Genomic DNA, 26,999 nt, shown 5'->3' with positions numbered 1-26,999 from the left:
ACTACAAACTTTCAAAGATATTATCCGAAATTAAACTTGGAACTTAATTAAAAATCTACCTCATTAATAACACTTAATTTTCATCAATCATGTTTAATAAGATTCCAAATGCAACTTACCCACTATATGTACATGGCCGCACAATCCAAATTCTGCGATGGGTAGCGAACTTGCTAAGCGTTTATCAGACAGAGATTTTTGATTACGTGTATATAAAGTTTTATGCTACACAATAAGGCGCAATCGACCATTACCCATCCCGAAGATGAAAACATCCCAGAAAATAAAAGAAAAGAACATGTTTGCCTTCAAATGTTTCCTATGATATCACTTTCATTTTCCTTGAATACTAATCTTGGTATTTCCTTATATTCTAAGGGCAACTATAAATTTGCTTCTCTGCTCAGTAATAGAATTGTCTGAAAAAAAAAATCAATATCCAACAATAGTAATAACATTGAATGTTGAATCCATTTTTGATTGATTTTTCTTGAGTCATAGCTAATTATCTATCCTATATCTTCAAAGAGATAGTTTACTTTTTAATATAGCTTTTATTTTTCAGTTAATCTCCAATTCAATGCCAGTCATATTTCTTCTATCTATAGATTGGTTAAATAAGAGCGAGAATCTGTAGACATAAAATAGTAAAAATTTATGTCCTACATCCATTGAGTGCTATTGTATTCTATGACACTTTTAACCAGGCATAGATGGCATTGTTATGAAAAACTACTCTAGACTTGCTCTTCGTATCCACACGAAAAGATACTATTTCATCCAGCAAACACTATTCAAGTATTAAAAATGTTGCGTCGGCTTTTATAAAGAATAGAATGTCCATTGTTAAGACCTCTGCTTTCTCTATCTGATTCTTAGAAACTTAGTATTTATTTCTGCACTACTGATTCATAAATTATGTATGTAAATCGTTTCCGAATGTCGTTTGGTAGTATGTATATTATCTGTAACAAACAAGATTTGGTCTGACTTTTCAAAAGGGTACGAGGTTTCTTCTTTGCAAGGGTACGAGGTTCATAAACAACATTGCTTTGCAAATAAGAAGATGTGCATGCTGTTAAGAAATATTTGATTTGCATCGAATGAAGTTAGCCTTCATAAATACAAATTATTCGAATTCTTTACATTATTTTTGGTGATCTTACCTTGTATAATGTAAAGAATTGGTGGTAAGCACAAATCTGACGAAGAATTAAATAACTACTTTCTAAAATATTTAATTTTCAGTAAAAACTTAATTTTCCATCTATTTTTATAGTTTAGTTAAAAAATGCTATTCTGCATTTAAGAGAATTTTTTTTTCTGTAATATTATCAACGAAACTTTTGCCGGCGTTCTGGCCTAGGGGTAGCACGTCTATCCAATGATCTGGGCGTCTGGGTTCGATTCCCGAATGGCTGTTCTTTCACCTATGTGAGGTGTGTGAACGAGTCCCCCCCCCCCCTCTTGCAAAAAGGGGTTGTGCAAGCGATTCTGTGAGCGTCATCTTTATAAGGGCTATAAGTCAGACTTCTGCCCTCGGGTGCTCAGAGGTCTTTACTCTCAGAAATTACTGCACAAAATTCGGTATAAATCGCTGATTTCGTCAGCGGTCTTGTCTATGACCGCATATGCATAATTAACAACAATAGCAATATTTTTTTTATCATTTCATTTATATTCTATATATTTTTGCTTTAAAAACCCCATAGGAAAACTAAAACACTCAATTAAACCAACTTCTACTAATTTTTAGTCATAAAAAATGCTTTTACGCAAAAAAAAGAGAAGAATTTTTTGATGCCGTATAAAATGTAGTTTGTTCTTTTTTGATAATATTATTGATGTTTTAATAGTTTTGCACTGATAAAATCAAAAGAGAAAAACTAACACACACACATATACACAACATTAATTTCTGATTTGAAGCAATTTTTATAACTCTAAAATAGTTTGAAGTGTATTGTTTTCAATATTATAAATAATATTGTAAATAATAAATATTAAAAATAATAAAATATTTTTAATTTTATTAACTTTAAAAATATCACTTTCAGTGAATATAAAAATATTGCAATTCAGATTAAAGATGACTTCCTTGATAAGTTTCTAAAAACATTAAATACAGTACTTTTAAAAATATTGTAATAAATAAAACAAGGCATTAATGAAATCGTAAACCATATTTAATTTTTTTTCCAAAGTAAATGAATACTATAAATCGCTATTTAATAAAACAGGCATCAAAATGCATAAATATTAATATTTTCATCATGTTATTCTATAACTAGCTATGAGGAAAGTATAGATTTCTTAGCTTTCGATTTGAGGACTATAAAAAAAAAACTACAGATAAGGCACCTTTCCATATTTTATTTAAAAATACAGAACAATTCGATGCTTTTAATTGCAATTGATGATGGAACTGTAATCTTTATGAGTTTTAAGATATAAAACTCATAAAGATTGCAGTTACATTATCTTACATTTTATTATTAGAAGGATGTATTTAACAGTCCACAAAAATATTTATGTTATCCGATATATACCTAATCGGATAACAAAGAAATGACTTCAATACTACTTCCGGATGACCGCCAAAGGCAAACTTAAAATGGAATCAGCCTTGATGCGAAAAGAATAAATAAATAAAAAAAACTTCTCATGTACAAAATATCTCCTGAGAAGAAACTTTATCAAACACTTCATCTTATTTTGTAACAAAACAACTTCCTAGCCATTATCTAACACAATAACACCAACCGAGAGAGGAATGTTAGCTGTAACAAATAATCGACACTTAATCAAATTGTTTTTATAGTTATTAATCTCGCCTATGATCGTGACAAAGACGTCTTCAGAAAAGCGAAAGGTAACTAACGCAAGACGGAAGTGAAAAAGAAACATCAACAGGTGATTACGGTTGAACGAACTTTCTAAACCGCGGGCAATATTTCAGCAAATAACCCTTTATTGGCACCCAATTTGGCGCCAGGCATTTCGAAATGATCCTGTAATGATTCATTATCTCTTGCAATTACTTTAATTTTTAAAATTCACCGCTAATATCGTGTGGAGAAATGGTTGCATTATGTTGTGCGGTGTTCATTCATTTTGATAATTTAGACTGTTCTGAACATGTTTTTCTAATTAATTGAACATAAGTTTTAATAAACTTTGACTATAGCATTTTATCACGGGTCTCATTGAATTTATTCCTTTATAAAAATGTATGATGTGGAATAGGCGTATTATAACTGAATAAATCAATCTTCAGTAATTAATAAGTGACAAAATTTATAATTAATATAATTGGTTTTAACAACTAATGCTATGTTTTCTTTTCTATTATCAAAACACATAGTAAATTTAAATCGAAAATCTCAATAAAATTTTTTTGCCTCTAAACACAAATGCAAAAATAAATAAATAAATAATAATTAAAAATGAAGATCATCATACGCACATCTACACGCACGCACGCACGCAACAAACATTCTCACACAGATATACAACAAGTATACAAACACCATTATTAAAAAGAACTTAAAAATAAAAAGCGAAAAGGGAATTTAAACTTTATCGTATTTATTTATTTACTCGTAATTAGTTTTTCTAGTTTTTCTGTTTCTTAATAAGTTATTCATAATATTCATCTAAGAAATTTTCGCCTGACTTAATTTTAAAAAGTTATGTTCTATAAAAAGCCTTTTATTTAATGAGTTAAATATTTTTAGGATGTTACAAAGAGTTAAACATAGTTCAATTGATAGTAGCATTCGAAATGTTGTTGTAATTTAAGAAAATACCAGAGTACAATATAAAAACAACTATGCATAACTGCAGAGCATTCTAGGTAAAAAAATTATATCATCGTAAATTCAAATTTTAAGATGAATATGCTGTACAATGTAATGTTTTATGGCTAACATTGTTAAGATTTTTTTGACGTCTTTGTTTCTTTCTTCAATTAAAATTATTTCTTTAGTTATAAATTATCTAAAATCTTATACTAAATATTTAAAAAGTGACTAAAAATAAATTAAAGATTAATGCATTTAAAGATTGTTAAATATTAGTTCTGAACTTAAATAAAACTCCAAAAGAAATGCTAAATATATTACTTAAATAAATTTTATTGTAATTTTGGTATCATAGTCATCAATGATTTCAATAGAAAATTTCCAGATTATTTTCTGCTTTATTTTATCTGCTAGGTAATATGAAAAAAAAATATCTTTCATATAGTGACAAAGTAAGTATAGAGATAACCATCTCAACATTTGTATGAAGAAAAATAATTTCAACTTTTTCAACAATTGTATAAGCTATGATTTTCAACAATTGTATAACCAAGAGAATTTTAGTAAATCTAAAATCCTCGTTCCTAACTTTCAAATAAAAAGGTATAAGCCAATATCAGAATAAAAATAAAAAAAAAGCTGTACAACAGATTTTATTCTCTGAAAAAAAATCGATTCGATACTTTTTGTGAAAAATGTTATATCGATTTTTCTGTCTTGCTACATACATTCTATTGAAAGTGTTTTTCTGTTTTTGCTTAGAACTTTTTCAAAACCTGTTTTTACTTTCAACAAGGGAAGATATATAATAAAGGAAAAAATGGTGAAAATAAATTACGCTTTTGAAAACGAGGCCAGACTCGGAAATGAGGGCAGACGATTTTAAACAGAATACTTTTTTGACCAACTTCAGAAGAGCTGTGGTCTACATAAGAGACTGGACGCTACGATTGGTGAGTTAGACTTTTGTATCGAATTCTTTGCGTTATTTTATTCTTTTAACAATATATTTATAGAAAATTTCATGTTTCATAGAGTGAATTTTTGTCTTACCGAATTTTAATGAAGAATTTTTAGTTATTTCGCGTATAATCGAATTAATTATTTGCATTTCATCAAATTTGGCCTTGGAAAATGTAATAATCATTGCAGTAAATACTTTGATAATTCAAAATGCTTTTTTTATTTATCCAAATTTAGCCTTGAAAATGTTGTTATCATTGCAGTAAATACTTTGATAATGCAAAATGCTTTTTTATTTATATAAAGTCTTCTAATATTTAAGAAATATTGAAAGATTTTAAAGATTTAAGAAATATTAAAAGATTTTAAAGATTTAAGAAATATTAAAAGATTTTAAAGATTTAAGAAATATTAAAAGATTAAGAAAAATTAATTTTAGAATCACTTTATTTTCCTTTTTTCTGCGTATTTCAAAATGAATCTCGTGAAAAATAGTTAAAATCTCAGTTTTTGGAATCTTAGATTGCTCATGCTAGTCATGACACTGACCATTCTTTCGAATTTGCATTTCATTAAATTTTTTTAACAAGTAATGTGTATAATGTTCCCCAATAAATTAGACAAGTGAAAACTAGTAAGTTTTTTAGTATCAACAATTAAAATTTTTAATTACTTCATTACGCACACAAGATTGATGGCGATTTAACACTTTCTTATAGTTTTAAGGCTATATGTAGAATCATTGGGATTTTTCGTAATTTATTAATACTTGATATTTAGAGAGTAGAAAAAATTATTTAATAGACATTATATGAGAAATACTAGCAAGTAATTATTTTTATAAAATATTTTTTTCTTTTATTTACCTTTTATATATTGATTGATTTTTGAAAAATTTCTTTATAACATAATCTTTTTATAAATTATTATTTGTATCTTATATTCTTATAGATAATACGAAATTTTTCTAGTTCATATAATTTTAAGTTAATATGTGAACATAGTTCTTTGTAATATCCTTTGTACTGAGTTTTCTTGTATACTATTTTCTTCAGTTGATTTGTATATTGTGTTATATTTTATTACTAAAATCATTAGCTTCAAAACTTACGATAAATTAACTTGAAAAATGTTTTAAAGTCCACTATTGAATTTTTTTTAATTAAAAGGATTTTTGAATTGCTGATGATGAATAACATAAATTCTTGAAATGTAATGTCGATTAAATTCAGCAAATTTTTTACGAAAGATTCAAGAATTTTTCAGTTTTGCATTTTTTGGAAGAAATAAATAAAAATTGTACCATTTCTCAATGCATTTTTATAATAAATTCGCTTTTAAAGTAGTAAGAAGCATTTCTTTTATTGAAAATTATTTGTAAAAACAAATCGGAGTACGCAGATTCTGTTATGTAGAAATTTTCTGAAGTTAAAGGCAATAAGAAAAGTGGGGTTGGGTTATCTATATATTTGTATTTGACAGTATTGTTAACAAAAATAAATAATTGAAAAATTGAACTGAGCATTTAGTGTTAGGGTAGTAATTATGGGTAATACAATTATGATTCTCTTTTAATTTGAGTACTGAGATTTTATTTCATTTTTTATCGACCATTGTTAGGATTTAATATAGGTATTTTTATCGGAAAAAAATTGTAAAATATCACTTAAATGCTCTTTAAATCAGATATGAAAGCACTTTCAAAGTGATTTCTGAAATCATTAATAACTATAAAGCAAGATTTGTAAGTAAATCAATAACACAGGAATTTTCTCCTTATTCTGCTTTCAAGGATAACTACGCCTTAGGCTCTTGAAAATATTTCATATATGCGCCATGATTAGATTGCTAAAGTATTTTGGGTTCTGTCCAACATGTTTCTTTTTTTATATGGGCATACTATATTCTGAAATGCTTTCATGATCATTGAGCCATTATGAAACATAAGCCATTTTAGTGTGACTAATTTCAAATTTCCCACTCATGATGATTCACCAGGATGTACTACCAGCGTAGTGTCATCAAATTGTAATTTACACGAAAATCATATTTAATGGAACATGTACTTACACAGCCTTGAAGGCATAAAATCTTTAATTGTCGAATTTGACGCATTTAAGATGTTATTGCAGGCAGATTAGTAGATGATTCTTGCGTGAAAAATGCTTCGAAAATGTTTTCTATAATTAGAAATGACTTAAAGCTGTAGAATTATATGCAATAGAAAATTTTGAAATAAAAAGGAAGGAAATATAATTATGAATTAGAAATTGTTTATTAATCTTATAATCGAGCTTTTTGTTTCTTGATGTAAAATAATAAACCATTTTGTTCTAGTTTAAAGGATTTTTTCATGAAGCATTTTTCAACATATATGTTTTAGTAAAATTCATTTGAAAAATGTATGCATGGAAGTTAATATACCTGACATGCATTTTTATATTATACTTTTGCGAAAAAATATAAATGAAAAGATTAGATAATAGGGAAGATTTTAATATGTTTCTTTTTAGTTGATTAGTTTCTTTTCAACGAACTAAAATTCTGAATGATTTCCAGATGATAATTTAAATTTTTTTATAAATATTTCAAGCATTTTTGATGTGAAGAAGTGTTTTAAATTAAAATATTCTTAATTCTTAATATTTATGGAATTTTTCTATTAATGTAATATTTTATATTTATTGTAATATTTATTATAATGTATAATTTCTATTAATGTTTCTATTAATTGTAACTTTAAAAATGTTATTTACGTGGTTATTTCTTCAGTTTTTCACTTTCGTTTTTTTATATTTTATTAATGTTTTTTTTAATTGTCTAACGATGTGTGATACCTTGCTATATAAATGTAAATAAACTCGTATTTGGTTGCAAATCTTGGGAATTGTATTATTTAGTATGTGGATATGATCATTTATAAGTTTAAATACACATCTGTTATTGCTTTAAAGTAATAAATAAAATAAATAAATAATAAGATGAATAAAATAAACTCTCCTCCATTCAAATAGCACGCAAAACATACTATATAGTAACGTAATAATAATTTACTACATAATAACGGAATATCTACATAACGTAAACTATTAAAGTGTAAGATAAACATTTAAAAAAATGCCAGTGGGTAATATAGTTTTTGTAATTCCACGTATAAATGATAAATGGAAAAAAAATATAATAATTATAAAAATCATATATCTAATTCACTTAGTTGAATTAGAATAAAAATGAGCAATATAATATTTAAGTTTGATATCACTAAATTACATTAAATTATTTATAAACTAATAATTAATTCATAATGTAATTGAAATCAAGATAACAGATTAATATTCTTTGTAATTTTTTAATGCTGTAAAATAAGAAAGCATTAAAATAAATTCTATGATGTTGCAGACAATATATTCAATAATTAGTTATCTGATTAAAAAAAAAAGGTCGAATAAATTTACTTTATTTCGCAAAAAATAAAATCATCATTAAGCAACTAATTTCAATTGATTAATTAGGCAATTTTAATGAAATAACCGATCGGAACACATCTAATGATGCATATTTGTGGTTTCTTGCAGGATTTTACGCGAAAGGGTCAAACACCTGATGTTAAAAAAACATCCTAATTGCGCAACGCTTTTTACTAAGCCGCAAAGGCAAAAAGTGAGTTGTTGACTCATTTTAGAGTGACATATATGTTGCGTCACGTAGAGAAGCTGAAATATTTCTTCGATGAAATTAACCAGTTCGCAAAAGGTCGGAGCAGATGAATAAACATGCCGCCCGTCGAGAACTCCGCATTCCGTTTCAAATGCAGCCCTCCAACCCTTTCGAATCCACCCTTAATCTCAAATGCAGGAAACAACGCATGCAAACGACTTTTTTTCTCTTCCTGTGGAATTGTCACAGAAATATCACGTGTTGAATGAAACCTACTCGAAATTGTCTGCATTTGAAATCTGGTGTAAAAAAATTATTTCACGATAATTTTTTTGTTTTGATTCTAAATTGTTGGAAAGAAGTTACAGAATTCTGGATTGAGGAGAGCTTTATTAAATTTAGCTTGATTATTTTAATTTTAAACATACAATTAACGGAATTTAACCAATAAATCATCTAATGTTTGTCTTATCTAACCATATATATATATATATATATATAGGATTTATACAAAAATCTTCAAACTTTAGAAATTGTGGCGATTTAAATGAATAATTATCCGTAATTCCAAAAACAGAAATTTTGATTTTAATAGTGAAATAGAAACTATTATGAGGTAGTATTCCTTTGAATTTTAATAGACAAGTTATTTTTGAATTAAAACAAAAATTTGCATTTGGAACTTAAAACAATATTAAGTGAATAAAAGAATTTGAAACGAACTTCTAAATTTTAAAATTTAATATTAGCTTTGCTATTCTTTGAAAAGGATTATTTTATTGTATTTAATACTCTCTTAGATTTATAAAAGTTTTCAGTATTCCACTTATTTAGTAAACAGCAACTCTTAGAATTTGTATTAAGGCAACATATCTGAATTAAAAATGAGTCGGAAAATAATGATTTACAATTAGTAAAATTCAAAATGTGTTTTAAGATTATTTAGTCTGGAAAAGCAAAATAATCTTTTATATTAGATAAATAGAAATGTTTTTGATAATGATTGTATTAATACTAAATTATAATAAAAATTATTTTTAAATGTGTAAAAAGAAAAAAAATACATACCAGCGTAAAAATAAATAAATAAAAAAACGCTACCGAATGAGGCTAAAGATTTCTTTACAATCAAGATCCAATAGAAAATTAAACACGCGAATCCGATGTACCACAAGGACGGGATATAATCGTAAAACCAGAAGTTCGTATACTTTTAAGAAGTCTTTGCATTTCGACATACTTGCATAAACTAAAGTTACATTAGACATATAATTACTCCATGACTTATATTAGGCAACTCTGAATATATCATTATAAATCAAGGTTTTCGTGAGTGAGATCTTGCATACAAGTCGATGCGTCCGACAGTTTTGCAATCTTTACGAAAGAATATGTTCCAATGTTTGCTTGCAAAAATCTAAATTATGCTAAATTGAGAGAGAGAGACTCCATTGTTTTAATTTGGAAAATCACAATAGACAGTTTATCGACTCGATTAAGTGAGTACGCTCGGCAAGTTTTTCTTCTTTCTTTTCACCCGATGTCTTTTCAGGAACTCTTTTATCTTCCATGTCCCATTAACTATGTTACAGGAAAAAAAATTATCCGAAAAGATTGGCTTAATTCTCTATCCTCTATCTCTCTATGCTTAATCTCTATTTTGAAAATAATCTCCTGTTTTAATTGTTATTCCTACTGATGATAACTATGAATTAATCTGAAGGGGGAAAATTAGGATTAGGAGATGATTTTTTACTTTATCGCATATGTAATACAGAGAAACTATTGTAATTCTCAAAAAATTCGAACTCGAGACTTTGAACAATCTCCACGTTTTAAGCCCCCCTGAGTTCGAAAAACACATTTTTAGAATTATGCTCGTATTTGTGTCTGTGACAAAGATAAGTCAAAAACGCTTTGAGCTAGATAGATTAAACTTGGTATGTAGTCTTTTTACCAAATGTGTAGATTTCTATCAAATTTTGAGCAAAATCTGCTTAGAGGAAGTCTGTATGTTTGACTGTTCGAATATAATTTAACAAGATAACTAAAAACAAAGAGAGCTAAATAAATAAAATTCGATATGCAGAACTAACGTCTAGACACTTATCAAATTTTGAGTCAAATCCAACAAGGAGTTCACCTTCTGTCTGTCTGCACTTTCAGAAACAAGTATTCGCGATAAATCGAAAACGTAATGTCTTGAATACATAAAATTCGGTATGTGATTTTTGTGACTTCAATTGTAGTTCTGTGTCAAATTTTAACTTCAATCATTTGAGGAAAACGTGTATAAAATAAAAATTCGATTTTCGGATAGTATTAATAGCATGCGAAGGATTGATCGCCAAACAACTCGCCAGGAATGACATGACAGATTCAGTAAAAATACTAAATCCATACCGAAGTTTAATATTTCATAACTATTGTACGCCAATGCTATCCGAGGCTTTCCTGGGATAGCATTCTTTATTAGAGTGCATGCAAGAAAGCTTTGTACCATATGCTTGTCGCAACTCGGCCAAAAATGGCTCTTGCGCCAAAAAAAAAAAAAAAAAAAAAAAAAAATCCAATCAACCAATCAGCAAGAAAGCTTTGGCGAGACTACTCCCTCTGGTTAAATAATATTATTATTCATTATGTGTAATGTATAATAACCCCTCAACCGTCGAAATCGTGCATCATGCGTGCATCGAGTTATCTCCTTTTTAAAATTATAGTCTCAATTTAAATCATTCATAAATTATTATTCTTTATAAAAATAGTACTAAACAACAAATTCCAGATAATTCCAAGAATTCTCAGCTAAATCAATAGAATAGCACATCTCCGAAGTAGAAGATGTCATATAATTATAGAGAGATAGTAAAAGAATTAAAATGTTAAAGACTAACTAAACTCAAAACATATTTTTTCCATGAAATAAAACCTAAATGATGTTATGAAAATCTCTATTTATTAAAAAAATATTAAATCTGCAATATGAAATCTGCAATATAAACGTGATAGTACATTCCTATTTTGGCAAGAATATTTTAGTTCTGTGATTTGTAATTTAAAAATTTTTTTCTGAGTGATAAAATCTTAAAATTAAAATTTAAAACTTTTAAAATAATTTTATTCGAGATGGATTAAAATTTATAAATGTAATTTAATAGTTTCCAGTGTTTTTATCAAACTCGTTTTTTGAAGAAAATTCCGTACGTATGTAGTTGTCTTCAAATAAAGAATAATATCAAATCAAATTTACGTATAAATCATATAAATATATATTTATATTTGTACGATTTCCATTTTTTAAAAACCTATTTAAAAGATTAAAACTTATTTTAATCTTTAAATTTAGGACAAAAACTATTTCTTAAATTTAGTCCATCATTTTTGTTAGAGAAATCATATCAGTTGATATTTTGTTTAATTATATTACATTTTTAAACATTCGCTTGAAAATTATTTGAAATTAGTCACTAATTGAATAGGTAATTTATGTTCTAACATATTTTATCTTTAATTAACTTATAGATAAAAAATATACCCTTAAATTATCTTTTAAATTATTATGATATTTAAAAAATATAATGAACTTTTTTAAAATTAAAATAAATAATTACGTTACTATATAAAAAAAGAATATTTCTTTCATTTCAGTTTTTAAACAAAAAAAAACCCATTGAAATATATATTTAAAAAAAAACGTGTTTGCATGTAAGAATGGCAAAAACTATTTTAATTATCATTTCAAAAACTAAATTTTTAAATACAATTTTCCTCATTCATAGAAAGATTATTTGTAAAGATTGGAGATTTGTTGTTTTGAATGGCAACTTCAAAATCCTATCTAAATGCAAATCTAATAATAACGACCCCCCCCCTATAAAAAACTGTATGTATTATACATTTAAGTAAAAAACGAAAGACCTTTAGCTACGAACAAAAAGCTAAATTCATATAAATTAAAGCTTTTCTTAATTGACCCATCGATATTTGAAACTATGTTTACCATTTATCCTCGACCTTAACAATTGAAGACCTTGACATGGCCCCACCACCCCAATCCCTGCATGACGTCGACAACAACAGACCTCGAACACCAAAAAGTGCGTGAAGTGGGTTTAATCTACTATCGTGAAGATTATTTCAGCAGCTTTCTCCCTCGTCCTGGTTGGTAGTCGCACCTGCAAGTCCGACAGAAAATTCCAAGGCTGAAGAAAAGTGAAAGGGGATGAGCAGGAAAGAAAGAATTTTCTTTTTTTTTTATCTCCTCGCATGAGCGAGCATTTCTCCAGAATAATGACAGGCTCTCGGTGTATTATCGTTTAACCTTTCTTGGCCTTAATTTACGGGGAAAGTTTGCGATGCATTCTTGCATCTTCTGGCTGATAATGAAAGGTTTTCCGTATCAGTTAGTGGACCTGGGATTAATCAAATGATTAAGGATCTTGTTTTAGCTTCTTGCTGCGGTTGTGCTCTGGGTTATTTAGTTGAGTAGCTTTTAGTTAACGGAAGAAACCGGTGTTTTATATATATATATAAATATTCTCAACGTGTTATTATGTATCAACTTTGACATGAAAAATTTTCCCGATGAAAACTGAAAATATTGTATTTGCATTGAATAGGAAGTGGGAGGTCTTTGTTAAGTAAATAATAAAATTCCTTTTCTTTGTTTTGGAAAAAGAAAATGAATATTAACTGATTTTTTTGAAGGTTAGAAAATTAAAATGTTTTTCACGTTTCTCTCTATTTTGAATTTAATATTTCCTTATATACTGTAAAAATCTTTTAGCTTGATCATAATTATATATATATATATATATATATATATATATATATATATATATATATATATATATATATATATATATATATATATATATATATATATATATATATATATATATAACAATTTCTTTAATATTTTGTTTTATAATTGATTTAATAAAACATTTTAATTGTAGTCATAGATATATAATAACTTCGAATAATATTTTATATGCATAATAACATTTCCATGGAAAAAAACACGTTATTGAATGTTACATGAATTTCAGTGAAAATTTTTAAACAAAATGAAAATATTAATATTGCAAAAACTTTTTATAAGGTATTAAATTTTTAAAATTGCAAATCTTTTCTTGAATTTATTAACAAAATAATTGCTAAATTTGTGCATAATTTTTTCAGTGCAAAACATGCCAATAGAGTTAAGTGCTGATTATTGAAGTGTGAAAAAAGTATTCTGTGCAGAAAATATCGATGCGTTTATTATTCATCCAAAACTGTGATACACTTTTGTTTTTTAGAAAAAACTTTATATCATGTATTTCTTATTTTATTATATAAGGTCTTTCATATATATATATAAATGAAGCATAGAAACATTAAGCATACTGGTATGATATAAACAATTTGCATGCGTTTATAAGCTAAAAAAATAAAAAAAAAAAATCATATTTTGACACGCTTTGAAATAACAATCGTTTTCTTGAAATAGATTTTTAAGAAATTTTGCTGGCTAATTTATTAAAACAACCTTATCTAAAATGGGAAAAACATTTTTTTGTTCACTGACATTTCATTAGACAGCAAGCATTTTGCAAAAATCAGGAAAATAATTTATCTAGTTTGACTAATAGAAATCTTACAAAATGCTTCTGCTGCCAAAAAGACTTGCTATTAAATTAAACATAAACTTATATAATCATCATCACTAGACAAATAAGAAATGTTATACAGCTCTATTTTTCATTGGTTCTATGAAATTATTTTGTTTTAATATTAGAGGAAGAGTAAAATGATAGCACGAAGCAAAGTTATAGGAAACAAAATTAAAGATATAAAATATACAAATATGTAACTGATTAAAATCATGAAATAGGTTTTACATCTTAATTCTTCATTGAAAATATTTTCATTTAAAAAAACCATACGCTAATCATGAATATAATTTAAAACTTAATGTTTCTTGCAAAAATGTGAAATTTTTAATAACAAGTGCTTATTCAAAAATTGTTTTAGGTTTTAGATTTCGTAAAATTTTGCATCCAAAAATTAGCTATTTGTATAAAATATTTTAGTCACTTATTATAAATTTATATGGATTGTATAGTTTTAATAATTTGAAGTATATAAAAATCATATCAAGATTCGATGTTAAATTAGAATTTGTTACTACAGAATACAATAATAATAAATTTTATGACAGCTTGAAAAACTTCATTTTTCAAATATATCTTTAAAGAATAAAATATAAATTTCCAAAATCTTTTAAGAAAATAAAAATAAGTTTAAATTGAAATTTTAAAGACCGAAGAATGATACTAACCTTCGAATACTGGCAAATCTTTTAAAGATGACAATTTCACCGAAATCTCTCTAGTGTCATGAATTCACCGTTCCCTTTGAGCTCCTAGGACCCACTGGAAAATACCTTGCTCATCCAAGCACTTCTCTTAAATTGACCCGTGGTCACTCTTTTACCTGACGTTTATGCCCTCCCGCCGGCTGTGACGTCACGACCAATGGCAAGATTTCGGCTGCTGCCGTTGGTCGTTGACATGGCGTCACGTGACCGAGCGACGGAAGGTCAATGCTAAAAAATAATTTTTTTTCTCCGCATGTATTTTTCCCCTTCTTCGCGATGCTCTTGCTACAGATTCTTCTTCCGATTATTTTTGGGGGTCATGGCCGCCAAGGTTGTTTACCAACAGACGCCTAAGTTCACCTAGGAACGAACGATCTATTAGCATTTCGGCTCAGGATGCTCGTTCTTAAAAAAAACGTAGGAGTATTGGTAATGGTTCAATGGGACATATTCAGGTGTGAATTGTTTCGAACAATTGACCTATTCAGGTGAAAAATGTAGCTCAAATCTTTTTTTTAAGTGTGAATTAGTTGTCTAGGTGGAGATGCAAAACAGGGAGGGTAAAGCCATTTGAATCTCGAATCCGACAAACACAAATCATTAGTAATTGTTTGCTATTTTGTCATTGTTTTAAAACCGTTTCTTTTTCTCTTAATAAAAATTACTACTAAATAATTTTTTATTACTTTTATAGCTGTATAATAGGCTTTGTTATGCTAATAGGGGTGGGATTTTTAAAATTTAGAAGACGGAAGATACTGTCTTCCGAATATTTATTTGTGAAGGCAAGAAGCTGTAAAAGTGTTTTTTCCTTAATGGTACGGATCTCGCCAAACAGTCGTTTTACAGTTAGGCAACTTTAAGAAGAGAATTTCAGACGTACAAGAGGCATAATGGCTCAGAGATATACCATGAAACAGTTTTAATTACACAGTAAAAATATAAATAACGCAAAGATCAAGAAAAACATGATAGTAAAAATTTTAAATAAATTGTATTTTATTTTTGAAATATCAATTTAAAAATAAGTCGTTTGACAATTTTTTTTATTTAATAGTTTGTTTAAAACCTTCTCAGATTCTTCTCACGAAGTTTCCAATTGCTTGTCAAAAATATAGGATAGTTTGTAAATATGAAAGATGTGTTTAATAAATTTTAAAATTCAACGGAATCGTTTGGTTGCCAGCTTAAGCAACATTTGTTTCATCAGGTGTTTATCTGATTGACGTTTATACTAAAACATCCTTAACTGTCAAAACCTTGAATATCATAATTTAGAATAAACCTTTCAATTTTTTTTTTTTTTTTTACTATTTATGAATAGACATTTATAGGAAGAAAGTTAGATGTTAATTTATTTGAACTATTGAATAACTGAACAACTTATTTGTGAACTCAAATAAATACACATATTCTTTATTGGTAACTCTTTGGAACAAAAATTCAAATTCTTTAGAATAATAGTAAATTTAATACTGAGCCTATGTAAGAAAAGGAAAAAGATTTTTCTTTGTATTTTTTCCTTAGTTTTTTTAGTTGAGTTTTTTAAAGAAATGACAAATAGTATTTGTCAATGTAGAACATTTTTATCTTTTTCTAAATTAGCAATCTATATAATAAATACGGATTAAATACTTTTATAAATTTTAGATGTCTGTTTCATTTAATTGTATTTCTGATTTGCAAAATATAAAAATGCAAATATAAAAAAGTACAAGAGAAGAATTTCTTGTCAAGCAGAAACTTTCTTCGGAATTTCTGAGATAGCTTATGAAACAAACAAACGTACTTTTAGTATTTCCTGCAGAAAAATGCATAGCATCAAAGATATATCATTTCTGATGTAGTTTTAAGTATTCTGCAGATTTGCAACAGATGGAAAAACAGGTTTTCATCTAATTATTTAGTAGTTATAGATATATCAGAAAACAAGAAACAAAAATGAAAAGAAAAAAACAAAGAAATTTCCAAGGAAATCGACTGGTCGATATCTGTGACATATCTCTTCTTTTCTTTTCTCTGCAAATAGTTCAGTAATTGAGATTTCATGGAAAATCTATACGAAACTCCTTCTGAAAGTAGCTCTTTGCTCAATGAAAAAAAATCAAAAATCTGAAGAGGGTATCGAATTTCCACTTGAACATTAATTTTAAAGTCCAGTCTGGCAGATGTCAAATACTTCGCTGTTTTCATGGATTTTGAAGTGACTATGAATTTGAACATATCGGAATCTGTTTTCAAAACTATTCGCTAAGAAACAGTATAAATTGAAATATCCTTATTTTATTTTATGACTTATTGAATGCAAATATACAAATTTCAACTTATTATATACAAATATATTTAATTTCAATTATATATTTGTATATAAAATATCATTTTTAAATTATAAAAATCCCCGGATTAAAGTTTTTAAACAGAAGTTACAACGAGGTTTTCTTTGACTATAAAATTCAATTAAAATCAATACAATTTCCCCTTTGCTTAATTAATAGGGTGAACTTCAGAGAAAAATATTTTAGATGGCATACGTTGGCAAATATTGCATTTTAATTCATACATATAAAATTCTTACACATGCGCCATTACATTTTTATATTGGGACATTTTTAAAATGATAATGATGAAATGAATGTAAAAATTCATTAAAAGTGACATTTGATGTAAAATACCCGATAAAGATATTGTTTTATTTGATAAATTTTCACATAAAATAAATCTTTAGTAAGAAATCTAAATCTTTCATAAAAAAGATTCATTAGATAACCTTAATATACATTTAACTTAATTCTTTTTATAATTATTTATAATTAAATTTCATAGTTATTTCATACTCTATCTCTATCACAACTCTATCTATCACATAGTTATTTCACAATCTATTATTAATCAATTGGCAATTTTGGCAACTAGTCGGTTCACCATGGATATGGATTATATTTAATTTCAATTAAATTTTTTATACATAACGTCATGTCAATGATTCTATCAAGCAATCGGGCATAAAGCATTGGTGTTTCAATTGTCTTATATATGTATGTTCTATTCATTGAGTACATGAACTGTTTTTAATGGAAACAAGTCTCATGACATCATAAAAAGGTTCAGTGCGGTTAATCTAAATTTCAAAGAGCTGTTAGCTCCATTTTTTTTGTTATTCGTCTTTTAAACTATAAAAATATTATACAAAATCTCTCTTTAGCCTTTAATAATGGAAGAAAATCACGGGATTAAATATTTGATGAAATAACGTTTTGATGAGAATATTTTGAATTTCTGTGCAACAATGTAATTTATTGTTCAAAAATAAACATTTTTTTTTTTTTTTTTTTTGAATTTTGCAAATATGTGAAAATTTATTACGATTATTAACTTGGTATCATTGAAAAAGCAGTTTTTGAACACTGAAAAACGCTGTAAAGTTCAGTTTTGTAATGTGATATTTACGGAAGTTATCTTATCATATGCAACTGCTGAAATATTGCTTTATTTTTAGCTGAATACAGTTCTAATTAAAATTTTAAAAAAATATCTATCCGAAATTAACATTTCAATTCTCTGCATATGTACTTCTAGAACGCGAACGCAAACACATTTTATTTATTTTTAATAGAGATTTAAGTATACATTTTTTGCTTATAGATTATTTATAAACGAGATTACTTAATTATTAACTGCTTTTATATAAGTTATTTATTTGTAGGTTATTTACATATAGATTGTTTCCGTATTATAAAAGGGTTAAAGGCTTTTAATATTATAAAATGAATTTCTAAAGAATTCTTTTTTGAGCACGCATTATGCATAGAAAAAATAACTTCATTTCAGTGGATAACTTCAATTGGAATGTCCAATTTTCTTTAGTTGTCATTAATTTCAGTTTTGTGCGGGTGTAATTTATTAATTATGCTTATGAATAAAAGGAATAGATAATCTAGATTGCACTGACTTTTAGCCTGGTATCTTGTTCTAATAATTTTCAATGATCATTACATCATTTGGGATATATTTCATATACAAGCAATTTACGCAACTTTCTGGATTGAAATTCAAATAATTTGGCAACTTTAACAAAAATAAAACTGCTGCTGGCAACCAAAAATTATATATTAATATATTAAAATATTGGAAAGGATATAAGACTCTAAGATATAGACAAATGAAAATATAATATTTACCAGTAAATTATTAATGTGATGGTTTTAACGAAATCTATCACGTTTAAGTCATCTAGTGTGATATTTTGGTCTTATAGATAAGAAACATTTTAAAATCCATTGTCCTCTAGAGTCCAAAGTGTAAACATTGCTAGATTTTTCTAAAAAAACAATCCACGGAAGTTTCCAGAGTGTACGACGTGCAGCACGAGTGGTCTGACCCAGAAGAAATACCCAGGATTGACATGCTAACTCATAGATAACACCGTTAATATTTGACACTCTACGCGTTATCGGCGACCATTCTTTTCGTTTTATCGCTCGCTGTCAATTTAGTGTTTTCCCCTAAAAGTCACTCTTAATGGTCTCGTTGCACTTGGCCGCGAATTTTTCTTTTGTAGGAGATATTTGGGCGAGACCCAGTCTGCGACGGAACAGGATTTCTTAGCTTTCACTCCCCCGACACTCTGCAATTAGAGAAATCAAGGTTCTCAGCACTGCAATAACAAAATCCTTGAAAAATCATTTGCAGTGTAATGTTTGTCGTGATTTCCAGGAATTAAAATCCTATAATTATTACTCTTCTTTTGGAAAATAGTAATTTTTGTTGGGGTGAAGGTGGAATTAAGTACCTCATAAAATTTTCGAGTTTGGTAATGTACGTGAAGGTTGGATTTTTTAAAAAAATTTACGTTTCGGATAATTAATAATTATAGAGAGGTTTAAACTCTAGGAAATCTTGACCATTTTCATCCCGAAAATTTTGTCTAATAATTAAGCTTGAACGTGTAATGATGCCTTATCAATATGTTTAGTGTTTTCTGTAATGCATTTTAAAGTTTTTATAATGTATTTTAAAATATATGTTTTTCTTCATTTAATGTGATTTGATCATCTCTCTTGGATACTTCTCTAAACTATCAATTGTTTGTTTTAACGATCGTTACACGTAAAGAAATCATTAATTTCTTGTTACTCGAACTGTAATCTGAAAAATTAAAATGCAATTATTGTACCAAGTGCAATACTATATTGTTGCTTTTCGAAGATTTTTTTTTTTTTTTTTTTTTTTTTTACTCTTACGCGTTGAAATGTTTTCCCGTTTGTTCAAAAAGGGAAAAAACTAAACTTAAATCTAAGAACTGAATGAAAATGCACTCAGAAAATAAGGTTTCCTCAATATCAAAAACAAATATAAAAAATAACATTAACAATAAAACAATGCTAGACAAACAAGAAAACTGATTTCTGCAATCTAGATTATAAACAGCAAATATCTTTCTACTTTTAAAATATTATTATCATTTTATTACTTTAATGAAATATTTGTAATAATTAAATGAGAGTGAATTTCTATTTATTCAATTAATTTACTAAAAGAATGCAAAACTCTTGCATTTCTCTGCAATTTAACCCACGAAATTAGACAATTTTATAAATAGCTTCGACAAACATTTTGTAACTCGGCACATTTTTCACTTTGAGTCGCTTATTGTATTCGCTGTGGAGAGAATTATTTCCCTTAAAAAATTTCAATTTTAAAAGAAAATGACGTCATTTCAAATCTGTATTTAACATATGTTAAACACTGTTAAATTATTATTTGAAATTCATTGCTAAATTTAAACATTGTTAAATGCAGTTATATTAAAGAAAAAGGGGTCGTTTTCTTCATATACAAAGAATTAAATGTTTGATGTACTTTAAAACAAGTATATTAATTAAGCAGTAACTTTATAAACAATGGAAACATATAAAATCTATTTATTTTGGTTTTGCAGGGAATAAACAAATAATATCGTATTAATCTATTTTAATAGGTTTTTTTGAAAGGGTATACAAATCTATTTTAAACAGAAATTTTAAGATAATACGGTATTATTTTTTTAAAAAAGCAAAAAATTATGTAGTATTAAAAAACAAAACCTGCTCTGCTTATTAGTGAAAAATATATGGACATAGTTTCTTCAAAATATTGGAAACTCATCAGTCACAAATTATATACTGTATTGGATTAAAAATAATGATGTAAATGACTTTCAATTAAGCAAAAATTATTAAAATTTATAAGAAATAGTTTTTAACTAACAATTTATTTTAATCTTTCAATTACTTTCAAATTTTTTTTTAAATATTTACCCTTTTTTTTACTTTGCACATAAGTTGATGCAGTTCCAAAGTGGAAATTTTTTTTAGATATTTTATTGAAAATTAAATTTAAACAAATAGCAGTGCTTTTATTTAAAGATCATTAACTCGCATATCTACGCTGAATTTCAGATATTAGTGCTTTTATTTAAAAAAACAACTAATCAAAAAATTTTAATGTTTTAAAAAAAGAATTAATTTACTTATTTGAAAAGAAAATATGTAAAACAAAATACGTAGTATGTATTTATATATTTAAAATGATTGGCAAAACCAAAAATAAGTTTGTCCTCTAGCCCAATTTTTGGGTCGATTTCGGCAACTTTTATTTTAAAAGAAATCTCAATACTCCTAGATACATCATTACTGGTGGAATACTCCTCTCTCGACACCATTATCCATTTTCAAGCAAAATTTGAAACTCTATTTCTTTGTACTATTTCTATGTGGAAAAACAATAACAAAGCTCCTCTCTGACTACAGTAATGATTTCGACAATTTTTTTATTTTGTATGAAGATCTATTACCCCTAGGTACGTCATTAATAGTCACTAACCATTATTTCAAGTGTATTTTTTGTTTTGCTTTTGATAGTTTTTTAAATACACACCATACGATAATTTTGTATGCTTTTAAAACTTCTGCATTTAATTACGATTAAAAATAACAATGAGAATATGTTTTAATTTGTACAGAATGTAATAACTGGTTCTTTTCTAAATGCTGAACAAGAATTAAAGCAATAACTATTTGTAACTTCTATTTTGCACATTTAATCTTCGTTTAGTGAATATTTATAATTAAATAATGTAGCTTTATAGAATTAAAATTGCTAATTTTTTTTATATCTATACGCTCTATAATTTTTATTCATATTACAGAAAATAATTTTATAAATTCAAAAACGATTGAAGAAACACACCAATTTGCAAAGAGAATTCAATTTTGATCCAAAATGTCATTGGATCTAATTTTTTTTCTAAATGAATCTGGATTCTCAGAAATAAAATATTATCTTATTTTCCTAAGAGACGGGAGACCTATGCGATTTATATGCAGTACTTTCCATTTTATGTGAATAGATTAACCGTTTCAATTATCGATTATCAATCTAATGTATACAGTTGTTTCTACAACTAATGCCCCTTTAGTAAGCTTTATATTTGACTGAACCGGAGACTAAAATTCTAAAGTAATTTATTTAATACATAGTTTCCAAACCTCCGAGGCAGATGGGATCGTTAAATGCGAAATTAAGTGGCTTTATTAAGACAGAATCTGCATTCATTTCCATAGCGGAAACATTAAGGACTTCATAACGGCAATTTGGATTCAACATTCCTTATCTTAGCTAGAAAATGTAGCCACTAACTTTATACAAAATGAATTACTTACGTAATCTGGCATCAATCATAAGGGTTTAGAGGCAGAAGATGCATCGTATGAAGCAATCATATTTGTTTAGCTGAAAAATTGAAAGAATTGTTTCACCAGCTTTCGTTAAGGAAATTTTCTCTATGTGTTTAATAGTAATTTTAATTATTACATGCAAGGCTAACAAAAATTATGTAATAAAAAACTATAATTTAAGTTATATTTTGCTGTAGATTATAGAAATATTAAATGAAGAAATACTGTGTCATTAGTGATTACATCAATGTAGTCATGTCTAATTAACTTTTATATTTTTGCAAGGATTATTAACTGAAATTTTTTTATAATTATTAGTGTTTCCTCAATGGGTAACGATAATTCTTTAGATAGATCCGAAGAAGAAACATTCTTAATTTCTTAATGGTTATAAAAAATTTGCTATTGAATTTGACTTCTGAGTCTCCCATAACTGCAAAGATAAGGAATAAAACAGAATTTCTTTAATTCGAACTAATTCTATTTGTAATATTAATTCTAATTTAAGTGTGATAGAACACACACACAAAAAAAAAACTATGTGAGTTTGCATATAAATGTTGTAACTTTTTATTTTCAATGATGTTTCATGACAAGTAATAATTTCATAGATTTAAAATCTGATTTTAAATCTATGAAATTTATATTGGTATTTTAATAGAAATTTAATTACTATATCGATTTTGACAGGAAAAATTTTTTATACCATATCATTCTCATAGGAGCAATACAAAATGAGAAAAAATAGATAAAAACAAAATCACAACAGAGAAATGATTTCACAAAGCATTTTCACAAGACTTCATAAGTTTTTCACAAGACATCAATTTATTTTTATTTATTTTGTAATAAATAAGTCGTATCACTGACTCTCCGATCCACCCGAAGGCACACGGATAATAAATACTGAATGATCGGACCGCCGCAACAGCAACACAGACGGGAACTGTGGTTGAATCCTAAGGGCCATCACCGGCCACGGTACAACTCTTCTCTAAGGAAGTACGTCCCATCATCGATGGGAGGAGGCAGAACCCCACCTTTTCGTGTACTTTTTAAGGTGGCGAGATCCAACAACCATGCCAACCATCCTCATTTCGAGGTGTCCCCCCGGGGGGGGGGTTGTAATAAATAAGTGTAATAAAATTTAAACCAAATGTCGTACATAATTTTTTTTTATAACTAGCTCTCATAAAAAACAAAAGGTAAGAATATGCAAAACATGAAAAAGAGACAATAATTAGAATGAGTACTGTCTCGTGAATACTTTTTTGTTGATATGAGGAATAATTAAAGTAGGTAGTACTAAATCAGAAATTCCCCTTTGTGATAATAATATATTTAAATACTTAGGAAAACTGTAACTGTCACTCGATGCACAGAAAATTTAGCACAGCTTGAGAATTTACAAAAAAACAATCAAATTTAAGAAACCATGAAAGTTGTTTAATAAAAAAAAATTAATTAAAGAATTCAGAATTCAAATAAGAATCCCTATCCAGTAAAAATATTTATTGTATTTGAAACAAATGATTCAAATTAATCTGCGACGCAATTTTTATTGATTGTTTTTTGTTTTTTGCATATTTTTTATAGTTTGATATTTTTAAAACATTAGTAGTTTAATTTTTTTCTTTATATTTTTATTTATCTATAAATTGTTACTATTAACTGCAGTTTACATTTTTCTCTGTAAGAATGAATTTGGTTATTTAACAATCTTTTTGCAATGAATTCTTCGGCATTTAAATTGTTATCCATGATATTACAATTATTTATTGAATAAATAATTTTCTATCAATTCTTTTTTTAATTAAAAGAACTGTCTATAATTCATATTTGTTTACAATTTTTTCAAAAAAATATGTAAAAGAGATTTTTTATAAGTATTAAATAAAGAGCTATTGATAATAACAAATTTTCCAAGATTATTTCTGATTTACAGTCCACTCCATATGGTGATTCTCAGTACACTTTTGAAAAGTTTCCATGTTTTTATCCGTTCCAATCTAACTGGAAATGAAATAAATATTTGAAGTAGAAAGCCATATAATCTAGTAATATTTATTCAACGAGAATGTAATGAAATGGCGCAATAATTCATATTGGCAGGAATGATCTCAAATCGCCGGAATGTCTATTAAATATTTCAACCTAATTTAAATTCCAACGAGCTGTTCTGATTAATCTATTGGAATTAGAACTTCAAAAATATGTTCGATTTAACCGGAAAATTATGCCGCCTTAAATTTTCTTAGAATAAAGTATTAGCATTATTAACCTGCAAACAAATAAGGACTAAAAAATAATTTATAAGTAATACTTATTTACAGAAAAGCTGATAGTTTCAAATCTTTATATAACATATATTTTTTGGAAAAAAACTTATTTCCCTCAGTATATATAAGAAATTCAACACTAATTTCTAAAACAAACCAAAAATAATCTTGATTTCATTTTACGAAGGATTTCTTATTTTCCGAAGATAAGCTTCTTTCCATTTGACAGAGCTCGATATCGCTTCACACGTTCCAGACTGCTGTAGTTCCCATGAGACCGTAGTTCGAGTGACATTTTAATACGATATTCTGTCAGGTGTGCGTGACACTTTGGACATTTTTTGATACCGATAGATATTTCATTATACAACGTCGCTACTTCGTATTGAATTTTGTCATCCCGCGTCTATCAAAGAGCCAGGAATAATACTATGGTTTTTCAATAGGAAATAGAGCTAGCTGTTTGACTTAAAATATGTAATTTTGCTTGGAATTAGTGAAGATGATATTCATCATTTCAAGCCGATTCTTATAATATGTGCATATTATTTCCTTTTAATATCTATATATTTGCGTTAAATGCTCTTTTTAAAAATTTATAATAAACTTTCAAATTTTGAAGGAGTATGTTAAATTGCAGCTTAATCGGCATCTAATTTGCACGAATTTGATTTAATGCAATTTGAAAAATACAATAAAATTTTCATTTACACAAATTGAATTACTAGAATTTGAATGATTTACAGCAATATATTGCAATAACTTGCGTAAATTTATCTTATTTCTTTATTTAAATATTTACTTAAGAATTGGCGTTCTCTAATATATTATTTTGTATTAATGTTTCTTATAAAATTATTGAATTTATTATAAATCTTTTTTTGAAACAGAAACGTGGATTTAAGTTGCATGATTTCAATTCGCGCAGTTTTTAGTATTTAAAATCGACCCTGTAATTTTGAATTAAATGTATTAAAATTAAATGAAATTTTAAAACAAATATTATATATAGTATTTGTAATTTTTGGATAAAGACGATTTAAAATTTTAGACTAATGATATTTTTTTTATCAGAATAAGAAAAAATATTAAACTTTAAATTAAAGAAACTGATATTTCTGGATACTAACAAAATGGCTTTCGCATTTGTTCACATTGAATTAAGCAGCACAATAATTGATATAAAAATAGCTGTAATGTAACTCCGAAAAAAATGACCCTTGACTTATTGCTATTCATGCTGCGATATAAATTTTTTTTATTTTCAAAATTTTAATAACTGTTATAAAATTTATATTTTAAAACCATTATGGATATATAATTATTCACCGTAAAAAGCAGAGTTCTTTAAATTCTGTTGAGTATAAAAAATAGTATTAGAAAAGAATAACTTTACGAGCCTCGTAAATATAAATGTAAAATGTGTACAGTAAGAAAAACTTTAAGCATTAAAAACTCATTTCTAAAATTAAAGAGTAAATATGTAGTTAAAAATTAATAATTTAAAGGAAGTCATTTTTGAAGCAGCTAGTAAATTGCGGTATAGCTAAATTAGATTAGAAATTGATTGCAAAATACCAATGCAGCTATCAATTTCATTATGGAAAATATTTGTTCTACTTATAAATTTAATCGTAGGAAAATACTTGTTTTTTATGATTTTTAAGAATATGCAAAATTAAAATCGGCAGTTATTTAGAAGAGTAGTAAAAATATTAACAATTCAAGTATTAGTAATAGATTTAAAGCATTTAGAACTTCATAAAAAATTCAAACATACAAAATAAATATAAATTTTATCATTAACTTATGAAACTGCTATGAAACTCTTATGAAAATGCTATGAAAGGAAAGATGAAGAACAGCCTTAATACTTCCAAATAACAGTGTTAAGTGTGTTAATTTTTATTTAAAAGAATATATTTGTTATCCAGAAAGAGATAATTTTGGTTACACACATATAGGGATATGGAAGAGATAATTCTCGATGTGAATATGGAAGAGATAATTCTGTATATGAATAGTTTTTTATACAATTCATAATTCTGTTTGAAACTTTGTTTAAAAGTCTTATTAACTATCATTGTTACATGCAAATAAATAGTTGGTCTTAATCAAATTTTAATTATACGATTTCACAAACTCTCCATTTGACAACACAAATGAATATCATCAATTTGTCGTTGTTTACTGATCTTTCAACGGCGTCAGTTATAGC

General features: G+C 26.7%; 1 protein-coding gene across 2 annotated transcripts in view; it reads right to left on the bottom strand.

The window, feature by feature from the left end:
- The window catches only part of LOC129971359 (serine-rich adhesin for platelets-like), a 51,920-nt gene extending 37,058 nt beyond the window's left edge, over window positions 1-14,862 (bottom strand). Inside the window, exon 1 of one of the 2 annotated variants that reach the window (XM_056085046.1) lies at window positions 14,749-14,862. The gene's annotated coding sequence lies outside the window, so the exon portion shown is untranslated. Of the gene's footprint in view, window positions 1-9,491; window positions 9,513-14,748 lie in introns of those variants that run through there. The other variant, XM_056085047.1, reaches the window with a different exon arrangement.
- Between the last annotated feature and the right edge of the window lie 12,137 nt (window positions 14,863-26,999).

This window comes from Argiope bruennichi, chromosome 6 (genome assembly GCF_947563725.1).
Source record: "Argiope bruennichi chromosome 6, qqArgBrue1.1, whole genome shotgun sequence".
Taxonomy (NCBI): Eukaryota; Metazoa; Arthropoda; class Arachnida; order Araneae; family Araneidae; genus Argiope; species Argiope bruennichi.
This window is presented reverse-complemented; position numbering and strand designations above follow the sequence as displayed.